This window comes from Chelonia mydas, chromosome 10 (assembly GCF_015237465.2).
Source record: "Chelonia mydas isolate rCheMyd1 chromosome 10, rCheMyd1.pri.v2, whole genome shotgun sequence".
Classification (NCBI taxonomy): Eukaryota; Metazoa; Chordata; order Testudines; family Cheloniidae; genus Chelonia; species Chelonia mydas.
This window is the reverse complement of record NC_051250.2, coordinates 35,983,713-36,003,953: the sequence shown is the minus strand read 5'-3', so window position 1 is coordinate 36,003,953 and position 20,241 is coordinate 35,983,713. Positions and strand designations below refer to the sequence as shown.

The window sequence follows — 20,241 nt, the reverse complement described above, 5'->3', positions numbered from 1 at the left end:
TGTTATTTCTGGAGACACAAATCCTCAGTTTGAGAACTGCAAAACTAAGCATCTCTGATGGTATCTTCTGACCGAGCACTGAGTCCCATTGGGTAGATAGAAAGATTAACCTAAATCTACACAGAAGCCTTGGAACCCCATAAGATTGGATCCCTAATCCATGAACTACTGGAACACATTTACAAAACTTTTCTTAAACATTATATTAGAATTTATAATCCCTATTCCATGATGAGATCTTTGAGCTATAATGTATCAATTAAAACAATTTTTTTCTTAAAGCATTTTATCTAAAGATAATCAAATTTGTTTCTTTTAATTGATTTTTATCCATCCTGCTTGGGATTGTCACCTGATGTGCTGAAACTATCTCTGAGCCTTTTTCTTTGCCAGCTTGGGACTCCAGAACCCTGTCTTGTTGAGCCAGACATGCTAGCCTGCTGCAACACAGACACAGGTCTGAACCATGCCCCCATAGCTGCAGACCTAACTGAAAACAGCTCAGCAAGTGCTCCTGTCTCCAGCACCCAGACACCCAGCTCCCAGTGGGATCCAAACCCCAAATAAATCCATTTTACTCTGTATAAAGCTTATACGCACAGCTGTTCACTCCCCCATTTATCATTCACTTACTCTGGGTTAATTAATAAACAAAAGTGATGTTAAGTATAAAAAGTAGGATTTAAGTGGTTCCAAGTAATAACAGACAGAATAAAGTAAGTTACCAAGCAAAAGAAAACAAAACATGCAAGTCTAAGCCTAATACATTAAGAAACTGAATACAGCTAAATCTCAGATGTTTCAATAAGCCTCTTTCACAGACTAGACGCCTTCCTAGTCTGGGCCCAATCCTTTCCCCTGGTATAGTCCTTGTTAGTTCCAGCTCAGGTGGTAACTAGGGGATTTCTCATGACTGGCAACTCCCTTTGTTCTATTCCACCCCCTTTATATCTTTGACACAAGGCAGGAATCTTTTGGGTCTCTGGCTCTTCACCCATAGGCGTCAACTCTGTGGGTGCTCCAGGGCTGGAGCACCCATGGGGAAAAACTAGTGGGTACACAGCACCCACTGGCACCAGTCAACTGTTTACAGGGCCCATGGGGGCCCGGGGGCCCCATCAGCTGCTCAGTGGGGCTGTTGAGGGGCCGATCAGTAGTTTGGTGGTGGCTCCCAGCTCTGCAAAAATCAGCTGTTTCCAGCTCTGAGCTGCTGCGCTGATCAGTGTGGCCAAAACAGCTCTTCCCAGCAGGGCTGTTAAGCTGTTTTTTGGCCACCAGCCAATCAGCGATGGAGACTCTGCTCCTGGGGTTAGGGGCTGAGTGACCCCACCACTACTGCCCCGCCTCCTTCCCCTACCTGCTTCTTATGGGCAGCAGGCTGCTTTCTGTGGCTCTGCAGCTGAGCAGCTCCCAGCCTCGCTTCAACCTCTCACCCAACTAAAGGCAGTAGCAGCAGCTAGTAAGTGTATTTCAAAGGGGATCTTGGGGTGGGGGTGGGGACAAACCCCTTCCCAGGTGGCTGTGCTGAGAGCTGGCACCGGGCTGCTTGCAGGGTGGCTGTCTGCATGGGGGGGGCACAGGCTGCCGCTCAGATCTCTGCATCTGGCAGGGAGCTCAGTCAGAGGCGTCTCCAAAAACATCCCCCGGACCCCCACCTTTTGTTCGTGAGAGAGACAAGCTTTGGAGCTTTCACAGAGTTCCTCTTCCTGAAGAAGAGTTCTGTGAAAGCTCAAAAGCTTGTCTCTCTCACCAACAGAAGCTGGTCCAATAAAATATTACCTCACCCACCTTTTTTCTCTAATGTAAATCGCCTCCCTCCAAAATTGGCAGAGGTGCTCGGAGGAGGGGGTTGAGAGGGGAGAGGAGCAAGCAGTGGGCAGGTGGGGGAAGGGGCAGAGTGGGGGTGGGGCCTTGGGAGGGCAGCCACTGGCAAAACCAAAAGTCAGCACCTATGTCCTCACCCCTCCTTTTAAATGGAAAAGCACCAGGTATAAGATGGATTCCAGTATCAGGTGACATCAGTGGTGAGCTGGAGCCGGTTTGCACCAGTTTGCTGGAACCGGTTATTAAATTTAGAAACCCTTTTAGAACCGGTTGTCCCACAAAGGACAATTGGCCAAAAGTGGCATCTTAGGTGCCAACTCAGTGGGTGCTCCAGGGTTGGAGCACCCACAGGGAAAACTTGGTGGGTGCAGAGCATCCACCGGCAGCTCTCCACCCTGCATCCGGCCCCAGCTCACCTCACGTCCACTCCGCCTCCTCCCCTGAACACGCCGCCCCGCTATGCTTCTCCGCCCCCCTGGCTTCCCGCAGATCGGCTGTTGGCGCAGGAAGCCGGGAGGGGGCGGGGGGGTTGAGAAGCAAGCGGTGGCTTCGCGCTCAGGCCCAGGAAGGAGGCAGAGCAGAGGTGAGCTGGGGAGGGTGGGTGCGCGCAAGGAGGGCCGCCCGCTCCTCAGCAGGTAACCCCGGGGGGGGGGGGGAGGTGCGCAGGGGAACCGCTCCCGGCCCCAGCTCACCTCCACCATCCTTGGCCTGAGTGCGAAGCTGCTGCCTGCTTCTCACCCCTCCCAGGCTTCCCACGCGAACAGCTGATTCGTGGGAAGCCTGGGGGGGGGAGAGTGCGCAGAGAAGCGGGGCGGTGCCTTCAGGGGAGGAGGTGGAGGTAAGCTGGGGCCGGGCGTAGGGCGGGAAGCTGCCAGTGGGCGCCACTTTCGCTGTGATCAGTGGGGTGATCCCTACTCCTCTTCCCCTTCCCCCCCTGCCAGCTACGCTACCCCACCCCTAGGACCCAGAGGGACCTGCTGGATGCTTCCTGGGAGCTGCCCTAGGTAAGCACCTCTGGCTCTTAGGGGCAGGGTGAGAACCCACTACGGTGGCCCACGAGACCCTCCTGCCCGGTTCGGGGGGCAGTCAGGGGACAAGGAGGGGGTGGATGGGGCAGGGGTCCTGGGGGTTGGGGGGTGTCAAGGAACATGGGGGTGTTGGATGGGGCAGGAGTCCCGGTGGGGGCGGGGGGCCACGACCCCTTCGTGGAGTGAGAGGGAACTGGTTAAGATTTTGGCAGCTCATCACTGGGTGACATGGTCACATGTCACTGTAAGACCTCATTCTTCATTACCCACAGGCTGGCCCACATGTCCACAAGAACCCTTGTAGGTAAATAAACCACCTACAATCAATTGTTCTAGTCAATGGGAGCCATCAAGATTCTAAGCCACCATTAATGGCCCACACTTTGCATAATTACAATAGGACTTCAGAGTAATACTTCATATTTCTAGCTTCAGAAACAAGAATGATACATTCATACAAATAGGATGAACACACACAGTAGATTATAAGCTTTGTAATGTAACTGGAATATGCTTATGCAAAAGGTCTTCTGTAATGATACCTTACAAGAGTCCTTTTGCATAAAAGCATATTCCAGTTACATTATATTCAAACTCATAGCATATTTCCATAAAACATGGAGTGCAACGTCACACCCAGCAAGCCAGGATTCTCACTCCAATGGACTCCTTCGCTCCCTCCCTGCGGAGGTAAGTATACATCTCATTAGCAGTCGGAAACAGCTGGAATGCTGGTTGAGAGACAGAGCAGGTTCCTTAGAAAGAAAAGACAAGATTTTTTAGCTGTAAAATATAATTTTTTTTGCTAAACTTCACACAAAGGATGCCTCTATGCAAAGCTTTTCTTTCTCTGCTGCACAGCTGAGAGCTGCATAGTTCATGGAGTGTCTGGTGGTTGGAGAGCTTGTCAGATACAACAGGAAACAGGTAGCTCTCTAGCATATTCATTGCAGAACACATTCCATGGATTCCACTTGAAAAGAGATAATATCACAGGGCCACATTCTGCTTTATTTACAGTGAGAAAAATCATTACTTCAGACTTAGGCTGACTTAACAGAACAGAAGCTGACCCATAGCCTACACTAGACTGTATGAAGTATCAATGGGAGACATACTCCAGGACATAAAGTGCCAAACATGTCAAGTTCTCCTTCAAACAGGTAATCTTTTGTCCTATGAAAAAGTGTTACTTTTTAAAAAAAAGTTTAACTCTTTCCTGATCTCTTTCCCCATAAAACTTAAATATTAGAAAAGTCTGCTTGGTGTGAACTGGACGGGGTGGGCGGGGGTGTTTTCAAACATCTACTGAACTAAAAATGACATCACAGGGACTTAATATTCATAAGAACTCAGTCAGCTACTTACAAGAATCCAACTGGGCCAATTCTGCAGTGGTTCAGTAAATCAGTATTTTCTCTGAGGGCTGCTATCTTGTGTTCTAATAACTAAGGTTTCAATTCAGAGCAGTTATAAGTTATGAAAGTAACCTTAAAAATGTGAACTTAGTGTACGCTAATGGCCTAATGTCTGCCAAAAGCCTGAAGCTATAAGTCATAGAACTGGAAGGGACCTCGAAGTCATCTAGCCAGTCCCCTGCACTCAAGGCAGGGCTAAGTATTATCTAGACCATCCTTGATAGGTGTTTGTCCAACCTGCTCTTAAAAAATCTCCAATGATGGAAATTCCACAACTTTCCTTGGCAATTTATTCCAGTGCTTAACCACTCTGACAATTAGGAGGTTTTTCCTAATGTCCCACCTACGCCACCCTTGCTGCAATTTAAGCCCATTACTTCTTGTCCTATCCTCAGAGGTTAAGCAGAACAATTTTTCTCCCTCCTTGTAACAACCTTTTATGTACTTAAACTGTTATAATGTCCCCTCTCAGTCTTCTCTTCTCCAGACTAAACAAACAATTTTTCCAATCCTCCCTCATAGGTCATGTTTTCTAAACCTTTAATCATTTTTGTTGCTCTTCTCTGGACTTTCTCCAATTTGTCCTCATCTTTCCTGAAATGTGGCGCCCAGAACTCGACACAATACTCCAGTTGAGGCCTAATCAGCATGGAGTAGAGTGGAAGAATTACTTCTCATGTTTTGCTTACAATACTCCTGCTAATAGAGACTGTCTAGTGTGGCCAATGTACATGGCAGAGGGGTACTGCTGGCACACGATAGCATATGTCACATTGGTAGATGTGCAGGTGAACGAGCCCCGATGGTGTGGCTGATGTGGTTAGGTCCTATGACTGTGTCCCTTGAATAGATGTGGACAGAACTGACACCAGGGTTTGTTGCGGGGTTTGGTTCCTGGGTTGGTGTTTTTGTTGTGTGGTGTGTAGTTGCTGGTGAGTGTTTCCTTCAGGTTGCGGGGCTGTCTGTAAGGGAGGACTGGCCTGTCTCCCAAGGTCTGTGAGAGTGAGGGATCGTCCTTCAGGATAGGTTGTAAGTGAAGAAACAGATTGACAGAGCTAGAAGGGTACCCAGAAGTCCCCTATTACAAGACAGGCCCAACAAAGAAAGTATCAGAGCGCCACTAGCCATCACCTACAGCTCCCAACTAAAACCTCTCCAGTGCACCATCAAGGATGTATATTAGGACAATCCCTCACTCTCACAGACCTTGGGAGACAGGCCAGTCCTCCCTTACAGACAGCCAAACTGGACAGTCTCTATGCAAAAGAATAAATGGACAAAAAAACTCCAAAAACAGACTCCAGCGTGAAACTGAAGAACTGGAATTAATTTGCAAACTGGACACCATCAAATTAGGCCTGAAGAAAGACTGGGAGTGGTTGGGTCATTACAAAACCTAATTTTCCCCTACTGTTACTCACAGCTTCTTGTCAACTGCTTGAAATGGGCCACTCTCATTACCACTACAAAAGTGACTTTTCCTCTGTTGGTATCCTACTGTTAATTGAATTGTCTCGTTAGACTGACCTCCCACTTGATAAGGCAACTCATCTTTTCATGTGCTGTGTATTTATACCTGCTACTGTAGTTTCCATTCCATTCAACTGATTAAGTGCGTTCTAGCCCAGGAAAGCTTATGCCCAAATAAATTTTAGTCTCTAAGGTGCCACGAAGACTCCTCATTGTTAATACTGTTATAAAGTCTTTGTTCTGCAGCCAAGTGGGAGGAGCATGATTTGGGAGGAGTTTAGATTACCATGTTTTTCTTAACTCAACCCAACCCCAGATATTTATGTAGTTTGTATTTTCATATTCTTTGTTATTTATACAAAGCCTCTTAGGTTAATTTCATGTTTCTTACTTTCTCTAATAGTTTTGTTCTTGTCTATTTGCCAGATTCCACTGGTTTCCTCTACTTTTCCTAAGGTAGCTCAAAACCTGGCTCTCACTCAGTTGTCCTTGTTTTTTTCAACAGCATTGCCAATGAGATCAGTAAATGTGGTCCATTAAATGTTAAATTGGTCCAGTAAATAATAATGCAGAACCAGCAGAGGGAGCACCAAACATTGTTTTTTGCCTGGAAATTATAGTGGTTTTTAATTCTTCTATTTTGAATCTAGAGGACATTTCCCAGGGGTTTGTAAACCTTGTTTAGATAGGCCTAAGTGGGGACCAAAACCAATATGCACTGTATCCTTTTATAACAGCTTTGGAAAATTCTTTGCAAAAAGTAAAAGTTTGTACTTCTACCCAACCTACAAAATGGCAACACTGAAATCAAAACCCAAGTGAAATATACCTCTTGACCACAAATATCTTCTATTTTCAAGCACAGAGATCTGTAGCTACTGCATATTTATTTATATATGGTGCTGGGATTATTCTTTCAATCCACTGAAACTGCAGACAAATTGGTTTCAAATTGCAGGGTTTTCCCATTTGTTACATCTAAGTAATCCATTATTACAATGCCTTTTTAGCCTTTCAATGGGCTTTATTTTTAAAATTTAGCTCTAGGTTTGAGCTGCTTTGCTCTCCAAACTCTACTATGACTCATACTGGTAACTCATCTGAGAATATCACTTCACATGGCCCCTTCCCTACAGCAATGAAGCCATTCCTACATTAACCCACACATTCTACCCTCTCTCATCTTTGTTCTAGTTAGTCAGCAGGGGAAATAAGCCAGGATGCTGTTCCTCAGTAAGAACCTGAACTCAGTAGGTCTCCATGTCAAGTTTCTGACTCTGGAATTTGCCTGTTAATTTTCTGACTGCCACAGACCCATGAGGAATCTGAAAGGCTGACCACCAGGAGCACTGATACCAAAAAACGGTAATTCCAATCCCCTGGGTCAAGTCTATGAAAGAGAAGACAACACATGCTGCACAGAGTGCAGTCTGGGAACTAAGGGGGGGGGAAGAGGTAGTTGGCTCTGGGACTGATTCTGTATTTGTCCAATGTGCCAGACCAGGCCATTATAGTCTCATGGTGCCAAGATCTGACATACTGTCTCAATATCATTACACTGATGCTTTGATGCCATAACAACACAACTCAGTATAATGAATTGTGAGAAGAGTTGCATGAAAGTATTGTGGACCCAACCCAAATTTGTACCATGAGGTCAGTTTGGGAGCCAGAACATTGACATGGGGCCCTATATGGCATTAGAGGGGTTTCCTCTCTAATAACTGCAGCCCAATTCCAACACTGCTCATCAAGTCTTCAGGCTAAAGTGGAAATCAACATGCCACAAAGAAGGCTAACAAAGTGAAACAAACCTCTGCAGTGAAATGACTCTGCTTATTTCTTGTAGCTGTCATTTTTTAAACTGAATGAAATAGAAGAGCCCAAAGTCCCTCAGTCAAGGATAGCACCCCACAGTCAGAGAGCCAGCTGCCGCAGGGTCAGACTCCTACCAAACACACTGGACGCAGCTGATCCTGGCAGGCGCTGCCTGATTGCTCGCACTAACTCATGAGCAGAGCTCTGACTTGACCCAACAGCTGCCAGAGCTCGCTGGCTGCTCAACGTATTCTGCTTCCACAATTGTACTGGGTCCTATTTCCTGCTCCTTCCCAGCCTGCTCTTGTCCCCCTTCTCCATCCTTGACACCATTGGCTCTGACCCCTGGCTCCACTTCCCAACCACATCCCCAGCTCACCTCATTGGCTTTGGCATTCAGCTTCTGACCCCTGGCTCAGACTCTCAGCTCTGTTCTTCACTATGCCCTCATGTCTCTAGCCCTGATCCTTGACTCCAGCCCAGCGTGGCTCTAACCTCCAGGCATGGATAGCCCCATGGCTCTGACCATTCAGGCCAACCACCCACATCCCAGTCATTTCCCTCACACACACAAATTTCACACCATCAAGGTTTATACCTGGCATGTTCTATCACATTGTATAGTACAGTGTACATGAACAAATGTAAACCTATGGATGTGTTTAAAAGGGCATCCCAAAAACCTCACACTTCTAAAATATGTTTGTCTTTCAGAAGCTTGAAAAATTGATGTGCCACTAAATTATTTCTTACCCATTATGAACATGAACATTGGCTTGTTGCTGTAAGGTTGCTCATAATCACTAGGCTACATGCACTGGTTTGTTACCGTTGGGCTGCTTGCGATTACTAAACTACGTGCATTGATTTAGATATTCCAAGGCCAGAAAGGACCACTGTGATCCTCTAGTCTGACCTGGATAACACAGGCCAGAGAACTTTCCCAGAGTAATCTTTTTCAGACTAGAGCATAATTTTAAAAGAACATTGCAGAATTGATCAGCCTCACTTCCCTCAGCAGGCACTGGGGTGAGGTTGCAAGAGCTGGGGGGGAGGACAGAAAATTACACGTACTTTGCAAACTTATATAAAGGTGGGATACAAATGAAGGTTCGCTTAACATTTGGGTCTACCTTCCTTAGCAAAGTAATTAAACCTTCAGTTTGGTTGTCTCTTGCACAGAGTTGGTACCCATTATTGTTTCTGCAGGATCATCCCCATTGTACATTCACAGATCCCAACATCCCTCTTGGAGTGCGTGAAATGTCGCTCTCGATTCCAGTCACAAACTCCTTCAAACACCACAACAGGCACAGAGAGCCAACAGCAATGAGTGCCCGATAGACAGATGAAAGCATCAGAAAAAGTCTCTCTAGTCTAAACATGACAGTAGCCCTTTCTTCACCCTGCTCACTTTAGCTTCTGTAATTGGAAGAAAATAGAAGGCCAGAGTAGTATTTTCTGAAAGGAAAATAAATTCCTCTTCTTGACTGTTCTCAGCTTGCTGTGAAATATCACAGTGGTTCGAAGCACTGCTCCATCCGGCGTGTCCCCTTGCTCCCCTAGGGAGTTATAGATTGCCCTGGTATTTATCTTTGCCATTCACACCTGCATACATTACGTGGGCTATCATTCCCAGTTTGACCTGGAGATGGACTGGCGTTTCTGAAGCCAATGCAACCACCTTGGTAATTTTCTCTCAATGTCTGTCTCAGCCAGTCAGTCTCCTCTTCTCAGATCCCTGTCACTCTCTCGGTTTATCTCCCTGTCACTCAAAACACTGTTTCTTTCTTTCTCCTGTCACGCATCCTCTTGCTCTACTCGCAGGTGTCCCCACCAAGGCCTCAGCCTTCCACCTTTCCTTATCTCCCCCCGATTCAGGACAGATGCACAGGGAGGCCAAGGTGACAAACAAATCCACTCAAGTGAAATAAAAGCTAATTGTACAGCGCAGCCTCTCCTGTATTGATGCTTCGGTGAGTGAAGAGGCTCTGGGCCATGCCTAGACCTCAGCAATGCTCATATAGCTCCCGTTATTAATGGGGGCTAAAGGCATGTCCCCATGGGCTGAGTTGGGCTTGAAGATTCCATCTGAAAAGCCAGTCTCAGAACTCCACTCCCAGAAATGGTAATGAACAAGGTGGATTAGAAAGAGCCCAGGCTGGGGCCACAGGGCAGAATCAAAAGGGCAGATCCAGGGTGGTTATCTGAACATGGGTAGGCAAAAAAAACATGCAGTGTGCTTAGGGAACGTCTACACCGCAATCAGGAGGTATGATAGTGGGCAGGCTAGCTTATGTAGCAATAACAGAGAAGCTAGCACAGACTTCAGCATGGGCTACTAACCTGAGTAAATTCTTGGGGCAGGATTGTACACCCTGTGCTGAATCAATTTAAAGTCAATTTACAATGGCTAAAATACACTGCAGTGCCAGGAGTGTAGAGGCCAGGCATGTTCTGCCTCTTTTTGAAAACACCCATTATCTAGAGAGAAACAGACAGACATGTTATTTAAACTAAAGTTGGGAGAACTTTAGTTCAATATTTTGAACAGAGCAAAGAACTTGTGAAAGTTATAACATCAGCATAGTAGACCAGAAAAATCACCTTCAGCTGTAGAGTTGTTTCATTATGCAGAATACAAATACTGGGCACTATGAGGTGGTTATGTCTGTCATGTTGTTTCATTTCTTAGAATCTGGCTGTATTTGATATTCTGAGTTTTTATTCCAGTTTTGTTTGACAAATACAGAGCTATGGTATTATGACAAAAGAAAACCCCTGAAGCCCATGACTCTAAATGAATCATGAATGAATGAATCTGCAAATTGAATGTATCCTGGAACTAGGTATTATTAGCCGTATGTATATAAGATATATATATATGACTTCAATAAAAACATTAGTTATAATAGTGGAAAGTGCTTTATTTTTTTTCCCCACGCTAGATAAATTTAAAATGTAACAAAACATTCCAGTGTGCCAGGATCCATCACCCCAGAGACTGAACCCAGTTGAAAGGGAGCTGCAGATTGGGTAAATACCCCAAACTAGGATTAGCACAGAATACGGCTGGGACAGGGGCACTGTCAGTGCAAACCACAGCAGGATTGAAGGAGCTCACAGCTTTGCAAGGTAGCCACAGTTTTTGCTTGGCTATGAGGCCAACATGTGGGTGGCACATGGCTGGAAGAAGACAATTCCCTGTCTCCTTGACGCTGCCTCCATCAACAGGGCTCCTATAGAGGAGAGGTGTTATCTTCTGCATGGGCATAGACAACTGCCCCCAAAAATGTGCTGATCACCATTAATAAAGGAAACACTGAAGGTGGAACAGAAGCTCATTTATCTCACTTTAACAACTCTGAATAAACATAATCATGGCCCAAAGCTACTCAATAAAACCAAAATCAACAGCTATTACTGTATTGTTTTTAACTTCCCCACCCCGATCAAACAGTTGTCTATGCCCCTGTTCTGGCAGAGTGCCTAGAGCATGCAGACCAAGTTGGCACGGAGGGTGGGTATGTTACACCTCCCCATGCAAGCAAGTGGAATCTCACCCACTATCCCTATTTACACAGCATCGGAGACACTGAAAACCTACTATATAAATTAGACAGTATCAAACTTGCCACACAACCATCACCTTGCTGTCTCCTTTGTCCCCTTTTTACTGTCTCTCTCAGCATCCATTTTTCCCACCACCTAACTTTTTTCCCTCCCGTCTTTCCTTCCCAAGTCTCCCCTGTCTGCCCTTGGTGCCCACTCTTCTCCCCTCCTGCCCTGTCTAGGTATTGTTTCTTTTCACCAACTCCATTTGCTCTGTCTGGGTCCTCCTCCCCTACCCACAGCTCCATTCAGCCAGAAGATGAACTCTTCTCCACTCCCTGCACCAGGGCCAAGATGGCTGGCACCAGAAACAGCTCTGGTGCGTGGCCTACTTCTCACCCTCTACCCATCAGCTGTTCAGTGAGCCAGGAGCAACTCATTAATGTGGGGCTGGCTATAAAGAGCTACTGCAGACTGTCCCAGAGCTGCTACTAGCTCTTCAGCTAAAGCATGTGGGAGAGATGACAGAAGAATAAATCTCTACTCCTCCTCAGGTCCCTCGGTCAAGTCTGTTCTGGGTCGACATATGCGTTTGTCCACTCCTGATGGCAGCCCTGGGAATGAGTCATTATCTACTATGCAATGTGTGAGCTCAAAACACACACAGGAGCCAAACAGATTTTAATCCTGCATGTCAGAGGCTGAGGGACTATGGAGAGAATGCACTGGCCCAACAGCTCAGGCAAAAGTTAAAGGAGTTTACAGGTCTCAGACCAGTTTTCAGGAAGTGTCTTTTTACCTTACACAAACAGAAGAAAGTCTTACTGCTGCTCAAACAGGGGGCAGGCGTGAGACAGCAAGTGATATGCAGGTCAGGATCGCCAGAGCTGCACAGGGGCTCCCAACTGGAACAGCAGGGAGTGTGGCAGGGCAGGGCCAGTGATCAGCAACAGTCAACATGGATTCACCAAGGGCAAGTAATGCCTGACAAACCTGATTGCCTTCTATGATGAGATAACTGGCTCTGTGGATATGAGGAAAGCAGTGGACGTGATATATCTTGACTTTAGCAAAGCTTCTGATACGGTCTCCCACAGTATTCTTGCCAGCAAGTTAAAAGAAATATGAAGTGGATGAATGGACTATAAGGTGGATAGAAAGCTGGCTAGATCATCAGGCTCAACGGGTAGCGATCAACAGCTCAATGTCTAGTTGGCAGCCGGTATCAAACTGAGTGCCCGAGGGATCAGTCCTGGGGCTGGTTTTGTTCAACATCTTTATTAAAGATCTGGATGATGGGATGAATTGGACCTTCAGCAAGTTTGTGGATGATGCTAAGTTGGGGGGGAAAGGTAAATACACTGGAGGGTAGCGATAGGATCCAGAGTGACCTAGACAAATTGAAGGATGGGCCAAAAGAAATCCGAGGAGGTTAAACAAGGACAAGTGCAGAGTCCTGCACTTAGGAAGGAAGAATCGCATGCACTGCTACAGGCTGGGGACTGACTGGCTAAGCGGCAATTCTGCAGAAAAGGATCTGGGATTACAGTGGATGAGAAGCTGGATATGACTCAGCAGTGTGTCCTTCTTGCCAAGAAGGCCAACGGCATATTGGCCTGCATTAGTAGGAGTATTGCCAGCAGATCAAGGGAAGTGATTACTCCCCTCTATTCGGCACTGGTGAAGCCACATCTGAAGTATTGTGTCCAGTTTTGGGGCCCCCACTACAGAAAGGATGTTGACAGATTAGAAAGAGTCCAGTGCAGGGCAACGAAAATTATCAGGGGGCTGGGGCACATGACTTACGAGGAGGCTGAGAGAACTGGGATTATTTAGTCTGCAGAAGAGAAGAGTGAGGGGGGATTTGATTGCAGCCTTCAACTGCCTGAAGGGGGGTTGCAAAGAGGATGGAGCTAGGCTGTTCTCAGTGGTGGCAGATGACAGAACAAGGAGCAATGGTCTCAAGTTGCAGTGGGGGAGGTCAGGTTGGATATTAGGAAACACTATTTCACTAGGAGGATGGTGAAGCACTGGAACGGGTTACCTGGGGAGGTGGTGGAATCTCCATCCTTAGAGGTTTTTAAGGCCTGGCTTGACAAAACCCTGGCTGGGATGATTTCACAGAATCACAGAAGGTTAGGGTTGGAAGGGACCTCAGGAGGTCATCTAGTCCAACCCCCTGCTTGAAGCAGGACCAATCCCCAATTTTTGCCGCAGATCCCTAAATGGCCCCCTCAAGAATTGAACTCACAACCCTGGGTTTAGCAGGCCAATGCTCAAACCACTGAGCTCTCTCTCCCCCGGATTTAGTCGGGGTTGGTCCTGCTTTGAGCAGGGGGTTGGACTAGATGATCTCCTGAGGTCTTTTCCAATCCTAATCTTCTATGATTCTATGAGTCAGGTGTATTAGCAAACTGTGGGTGGGGGAGAGCTGTAAATTACTTGCCACTTCATACCTGGCTCAAGTCAGTCTTATCCCTCGTTCACATTCACAAGCACTAAGATAACAAATGATTAGCACCCAAGATGCATATTAAGTTCATAGGCAGTGTCAAGGAATTTTCCAGATTTTAGTGGCAAAGATGCAAGCAGACTGTTAAACAGCATAGCAGCAAGCGTTGCCATTGGGGTGAAAGCTCTGCATAATAGAAGCAGCTTAGCCCTCCAACAAGTTTACATTTCCGAGAAAAATTCCTGCAGCTTCTCAGACATATGGTCATTCTACCTGCACTTTGTGGTTTAAAGAAATCCAGTGGAAGATGGCTACCAAGAGGTGCAGCGTGCAAGCAGGCAGCGAAGTATAGTGCTCGGCAGAGTTTGTCCGGGGAGAGCGCCCAGCAAATTGAACAATAGAGTGAGGATTTAGAAGCAAATTAGCACGGTCTTGCTCAGATGGTGCACAAAAATGTATCATTGATTTGTTAGCTGGCTGGCTTTGAACCCTGCTAAACTGAATGAGAATTGCATGCCCTTGAGCTGCTATATCCCCATCATACCAATGAGACAGCTGCTCCACCTTTAGAGCTGTATTACTTATTTGAAAAGATCAGCCATGGGCCAAAAATGGGCTAAAAATGTAAGACACCCTTTTCCTATAACAGCTACATAAATGGGGATACCAGGGCAAGATGCTTGTTTCAGTGATTCATTACTCTGGTCTATTTCAGAGATTTGGGCTTAATTCTCCACTGTGCCAGCTGAGAATTGGGTATATCAGAGCCTAGCTCTGACTCCTCCCCTACCCTCACATGCTCTGTCTCCTCCCTGCCTCTGAGAAGCCTTTGTCTTCCCTTATGCCACACAGTCGGTTCCAACACAGTAGATGGCAGATGCAGAAGGCAGCAGAACCATCACTGCCAGCTTTGCATTGGGGAGATTCCTTTGGCTGTTTCAAGTCCACTCTGTGCTGCATAAGCAGAGAGCCGTCCTTTTAGGTCTGTAATTCCAAAGACGGATAATGGCGTGATCTGATCTTAGACCAGGTTTACCTCCTCTATCACCACTGCCCTGCTACTTCGTTGGCTTTGGGAGCAGAGCAGATCTGTTGCATCTCTCCACCAGACACCAGGTTCTCCTTAGCAGCCCAGCTTTTGGTAACTATAGTACAATCTCGCTAATCTACACTTCCATTAAAAAAAAAAAAAAAGATTTCTCCCTGCTTTTAGCAGGCATCTCACTGTTGCATGCTCTCATCTCACTGCTTTTACTACACACACTACAAAACACTTACTACTACATTAGGAACTATTATTATAATTAAAACTACACTTGTAAAATAAATGACTAAAGTACATTTTGTCTGGCACTACTCATGCTTGTTTATTATGATTATTGTGTTGGTTCACTTACTCGCTAATTTGCTAAACAGAGTGATTCAGTGGTCTCTCCCACTCAGTGTCTGTTACCAAGGCTTGTTCTGCTGCCTGTTGCACTCCTATGAATAAGCTGCTATCTGGCTAAAGTGCCATTTTATTTATTATGAGGATTATTTGTTAGGGTTTTTTGCATTGTTTTTTCATAACACTCATCAATGAAGGATAGATTGCTCAGTTGCTGACTATCTGTCAGGGTACCATTTTGTGTAATTAAATGACACCCGGTATACATTTTTTTTTAAATATACCTTTGGATTTTACCTTCTCAAGAGACACAATCAAAATGTGCTTTGCGAAGGTTAGGACAGCATGTTCTCAGTTCCAAAAGAACACCCATTGCGTTGCTCAGTCACTTCAATTATACATTTGACCGCTTGCTTTATGGCTTAAGCCTTAAATTTCTTTTTTCATTTTAGTTTTTGTTACACTAAAATACAGGGAACAAACAATAACTAACTGTATGTGTGCTGAGGATTTCTGGAACAATGTAAGCCATAAGATATTTTTGCAGCAGTACAGAAAAAGAATTAAATCTACTAGGTCAATTTTACCCCTGGTGTAAACTGGAGTCAGTGGAATTACAACAGAGCCAGAAGAGTACCCAGAAGTCACCCACTACAGGACAGGCCCAACAAAGAAAATAACAGAACACCACTAGCCGTCACCTTCAGCCCCCAACTAAAACCTCTCCAACACATTATCAAGGATCTACAACCTATCCTGAAGGACGACCCATCACTCTCACAAATCTTGGGAGACAGGCCAGTCCTTGCCTACAGACAGCCCCCCATCCTGAAGCAAATACTCACCAGCAAGCACACACCACACAACAGAGCCACTAACCCAGGAACCTATCCTTGCAACAAAGCCCGTTGCCAACTGAGCCCACATATCTATTCAGGGGACACCATCACAGGGCCTAATCACATCAGCCACACTATCAGAGGCTCGTTCACCTGCACATCTACCAATGTGATATATGCCATCATGTGCCAGCAATGCCCCTCTGCCATGTACATTAGGCAAACTGGACAGTCTCTACGTAAAAGAATAAATGGACACAAATCAGATGTCAAGAATTATAACATTCATAAACCAGTCGGAGAACACTTCAATCTCTCTGATCACTCGATTTCTGATCTAAAAGTGACTATTCTTCAACAAAAAAACTTCGAAAACAGACTCCAAGGAGAGACTGCTGAATTGGAATTAATTTGCAAATTGGATACAATTAACTTAGGCTTGAATAAAGACTGAGAGTGGTGGAGTCATTATACAAAGTAAAACTATTTCCCCCTGTTTATTCCTCCCCCCCCCCCCCCCCCCCGTTCCTCAGACGTTCTTGTTAACTCCTGGAAATGGCCCACCTTGATTATCACTTCAAAAGGTTTTCTCTCCCCCGACCCCACTCTCCTGCTGGTAATAGCTCATCTTAAGTGATCACTCTCCTTACAATGTGTATGATAAACACCCATTTTTTCATGGTCTGTGTGTATATAAATCTCCTCACTGTATTTTCCACTTTATGCAACCAATGAAGTGAGCTGTAGCTCACGAAAGCTTATGCTCAAATAAATTGGTTAGTCTCTAAGGTGCCACAAGTACTCCTTTTCTTTTAACAGATTAATTATACCCCTAGCTGTCAAAGTGCAACAATATGCCATACCTTTCAAAACCTCACTGTATACAATACAGCATACCTTCTAATACCCCACTGTATACAATATTTTCAGAGCTTGTAACTTATAAGCCCCTATTAAGTATCCATGTATTGTAATAGAAATAAATATTGAAGTATCCATGTAATACTCAGCCACTGCAGGGATAGGTGCAGTAAAACAAGTTACAATTCTACTCTAGGGTTCCCAGTTGAGGGTACAGGCCATGAGACTGCTGCTTAGCTACCCAAACTCCCAGATAGAATCTCCTTGTATCACATGACTCACTGTCATTGTAAGGTTTCAGAGTAGCAGCTGTGTTAGTCTATCTGCAAAAAGAACAAGAATACTTGTGGCACCTTAGAGACTAACAAATTTATTTGAGCATAAGCTTTTGTGGTCTACAGCCCACTTCATTGGAAGCAGGCAGTAGAAAATACAGTAGGACGATTTTATACACACAGAGAACATGAAACAATGGGTGTTACCATACACACTATAACGAGAGTGATCAATTAAGGTGAGCTATTACCAGCAGGAGAGAAAAAACCTTTTGTAGTGATAATTAAGATGGGCCATTTCCAGAAGTTGACAAGAACGTGTGAGGAACAGTAGGGGGGGGAAATAAACATGGGGAAATAGTTTTACTTTGTGTAATGACACATCCACTCCCAGTCTTTATTCAAGCTTAATTTAATGGTGTCCAGTTTGCAAATTAATTCCAATTCAGCAGTCTCTCGTTGGGAGTCTGTTTTTGAAGTTTTTTTGTTGTAATATTGCGACTTTTAGGTCCGTAATTGAGTGACCAGAGAGATTGAAGTGTTCTCCGGTGGTTTTTGAATGTTATAATTCTTGATGTCTTTACGTAGAGACTGTCCGGTTTGGCGAATGTACATGGCAGAGGGGCATTGCTGGCACATGATGGCATATATCACATTGGTAGATGTGCAGGTGAATGAGCCTCTGATAGCGTGGCTGACGTGATTAGGCCCTATGATGGTGTCCCCTTAATAGATATGTGGACACAGTTGGCAACGGGCTTTGTTGCAAGGATAGGTTCCTGGGTTAGTGGTTCTGTTGTGTGGTTGCTGGTGAGTATTTGCTTCAGGTTGGGGGGTTGTCTGTAAGCAAGGACTGGCCTGTCTCCCCAGATCTGTGAGAGTGATGGGTCGTCCTTCAGGATAGGTTGTAGATCCTTGATGATGCGCTGGAGAGGTTTTAGTTGGGGGCTGAAGGTGACGGCTAGTTGCAACGTTTCAATGTGGAACTCTGTTTATTTCATTTCCATAATACTGTTCTGAAGTCCATCAATAGTTGAGGGACTTTTAGATTGCTCTGGACTCTGTAGGAATGGGAAAACTACTTTAGCGTACATGGAATACAATGACCCTGCCTCCCTTCAGCACTTTCCTTGAAACAAAAGTCTATTGCACAGCAAGTTTCCTTTTTCCCTGTTGTCTTCAGCCCCATTGGTCTGTTTATCCACCTCCTATGTCTTGTCAGGGATCCTAGATTGTAAGCTCTTTAAGGCAGGTGTCTTTATTCTCCTTGGTGCTTCGCTGCTCAGCACAAGAGGGCCCTAAGCCCTGATTGGGGCAAGCGAGTGCTACTACTGCCATACATAATACAAAATAATATTAATAACGGAAATACTAATTTTTTAAAAGTAAATCACTAAGGACGAAGCCAGTTTGGCCGCAGCTCCTTGCATCTCACCTGTTTGAAAGCCAGTCTTCCTGTGCCTTTGATTCATTCATCTATCTCATTCTGTCCAGACACTGCATGGACTTTGTGCTGCAGATGGTGGGAACTGGTTGCCACCAGGTTACTCCCATTTCCAACACACTTGCTGGGACAAAGCTTTCTTTAACCCATAAGCCAGTTAAACGTGGAAATCTCAAAGGCATTGAAGCATGTCAGTCTAAGGGTTTATGAAGTTCACATCATGCACACACACACCTGCCATCAAGCAAGTCAGCTCACCAGTAATTTAGGAAGATAATGCAGGATTATCTATGTGTTGACACTCAAGATCGCTGCACACTTGTTGTGTACTTTGCACCTGGTGGGAGAGAGCAGCTAACAACACTTTGTCCTTATCCTTTCTTGGTAAACTCTTTGCAGTGAAAACATTGTCATCAATGCTGCTTTCTGAATTTCCAGTGTGAGCTGGAAGTGGCTCTCTTGTTACATAGCTATAGCAAGACCAAAATGCTACTATGGGAATAGGGCGCATATGCTGTAGACCTACAGCAAACCAATCAAATGAGGTGCCACCTCGGAATGTGCTGCTAAGGGCATAGTTCCCTCCTCACTCTGAGGTACAGATGTGGGGACCCTCATGAAGGACCCCCTAAGTTTATATTCCACCAGCTTAGCTTAAAAATTTCCCCAAGGCACAAATTTCCTTTCCTTCTCCTTGGATGGTATTGCTGCCACCACCAAGTGACTTAAGCAAACATTCAGGGAGGGGCCACTTGGAGCCCTATCCTCCCCAAAATATCCCCCCCGAGCCTCTTCACCCCCTTTCCTGGGGAGGCTTGAGAATAATATACTAACCAATAGGTTAACAAAGTGAGCACAGACCAAATCCCTGAAAATCAATCAGGTTTTTAAAAGAAGAATTTTATTTAAAAAAAAGAGAAAAAGAATCACACCTGCAAAATCAGGATGGAAGGTAACTTTACAGGGTAAATAAAAAGATTTAAAACACAGAGGATTCCCCTCTGACTCTGCTTCCCAGTTAGAAAACAGGAATAAAATTTCCAAGTGAAAACGAGATAATTTAATGCTTTTCCTTGCGATTACTTATAATTTCTGTAATTTTAGATATATCATTTCAGGATCTTGTTAGGAACTGGTTTACCTGCTTGGTCTCTCTCTTTGTTCCAAGAGGGAACCAATGAACAGAGTACAAACAAAACCTTCCCCTCTCCACCCATTTGAAAATATCTTCTTTCCCCATTGGTTCTTCTGGTCGGGTGCCAACTAGGTTAATTGAACTGATTAACCCCTTACAGGTAGGTGAAAGGAGGGATTTTATGTTACTGCATACATAAAGGATGGTGCCCTTCCCTTTATATTTATGACAGAGGCCATCAGCTAAACATGCTGTACAGCTCTTCCAGCATTAGATACAAATCCTACTCCCAGCAAAACTAGGAGAGGAGTTTGTGGCTCTCTGAGGAGCCTAGGGTAAGCAACTGCTTCTGTCTCAAGGCAAAGAGAGAGGATGAATAATGAAAACCAAAAGACATTGCTGAAAAACACATCCACAGCCCTGCTGACTACACAACAGAGCAATTTCCCCTCTTGAAAGCCTATACCTAAGGGAAGAATGGAATGTGGGGCTATGACATTGACACTGTCTAGACTAGGAAATAGGTTGTATTGAAAAACATGATAATTCAAGCATGTTAGCTAGCACGTTTTTACACACAGCCTATTTTCCCAGTTTAGACGTGCCCATTCAGAAGAGGGGCAAGGAAACAAGGAAGGGGCACTGGGCATGTAAGAAAGTCCCGGTTCAAACCACTTGAGCATCCAACCAGAGACCTCAAACAGATACCCCCAAACCAGAGAACTCAGCTGCCCTTGA

The 20,241-nt window shown here is 45.2% G+C and overlaps 1 protein-coding gene and 1 long non-coding RNA gene across 4 annotated transcripts in view; one reads left to right on the top strand and one right to left on the bottom strand.

The window, feature by feature from the left end:
- Nucleotides 1-20,241, bottom strand: part of LOC102939986 (ankyrin repeat and fibronectin type-III domain-containing protein 1) — a 562,352-nt gene that overhangs the window by 355,672 nt on the left and 186,439 nt on the right. The window lies entirely within an intron of this gene.
- LOC122462007 lies at nt 1,343-12,875 on the top strand. The gene is made up of 3 exons (XR_006284325.1): nt 1,343-1,459; nt 12,083-12,087; nt 12,865-12,875. It is a non-coding gene; the product is annotated as an uncharacterized LOC122462007 (long non-coding RNA).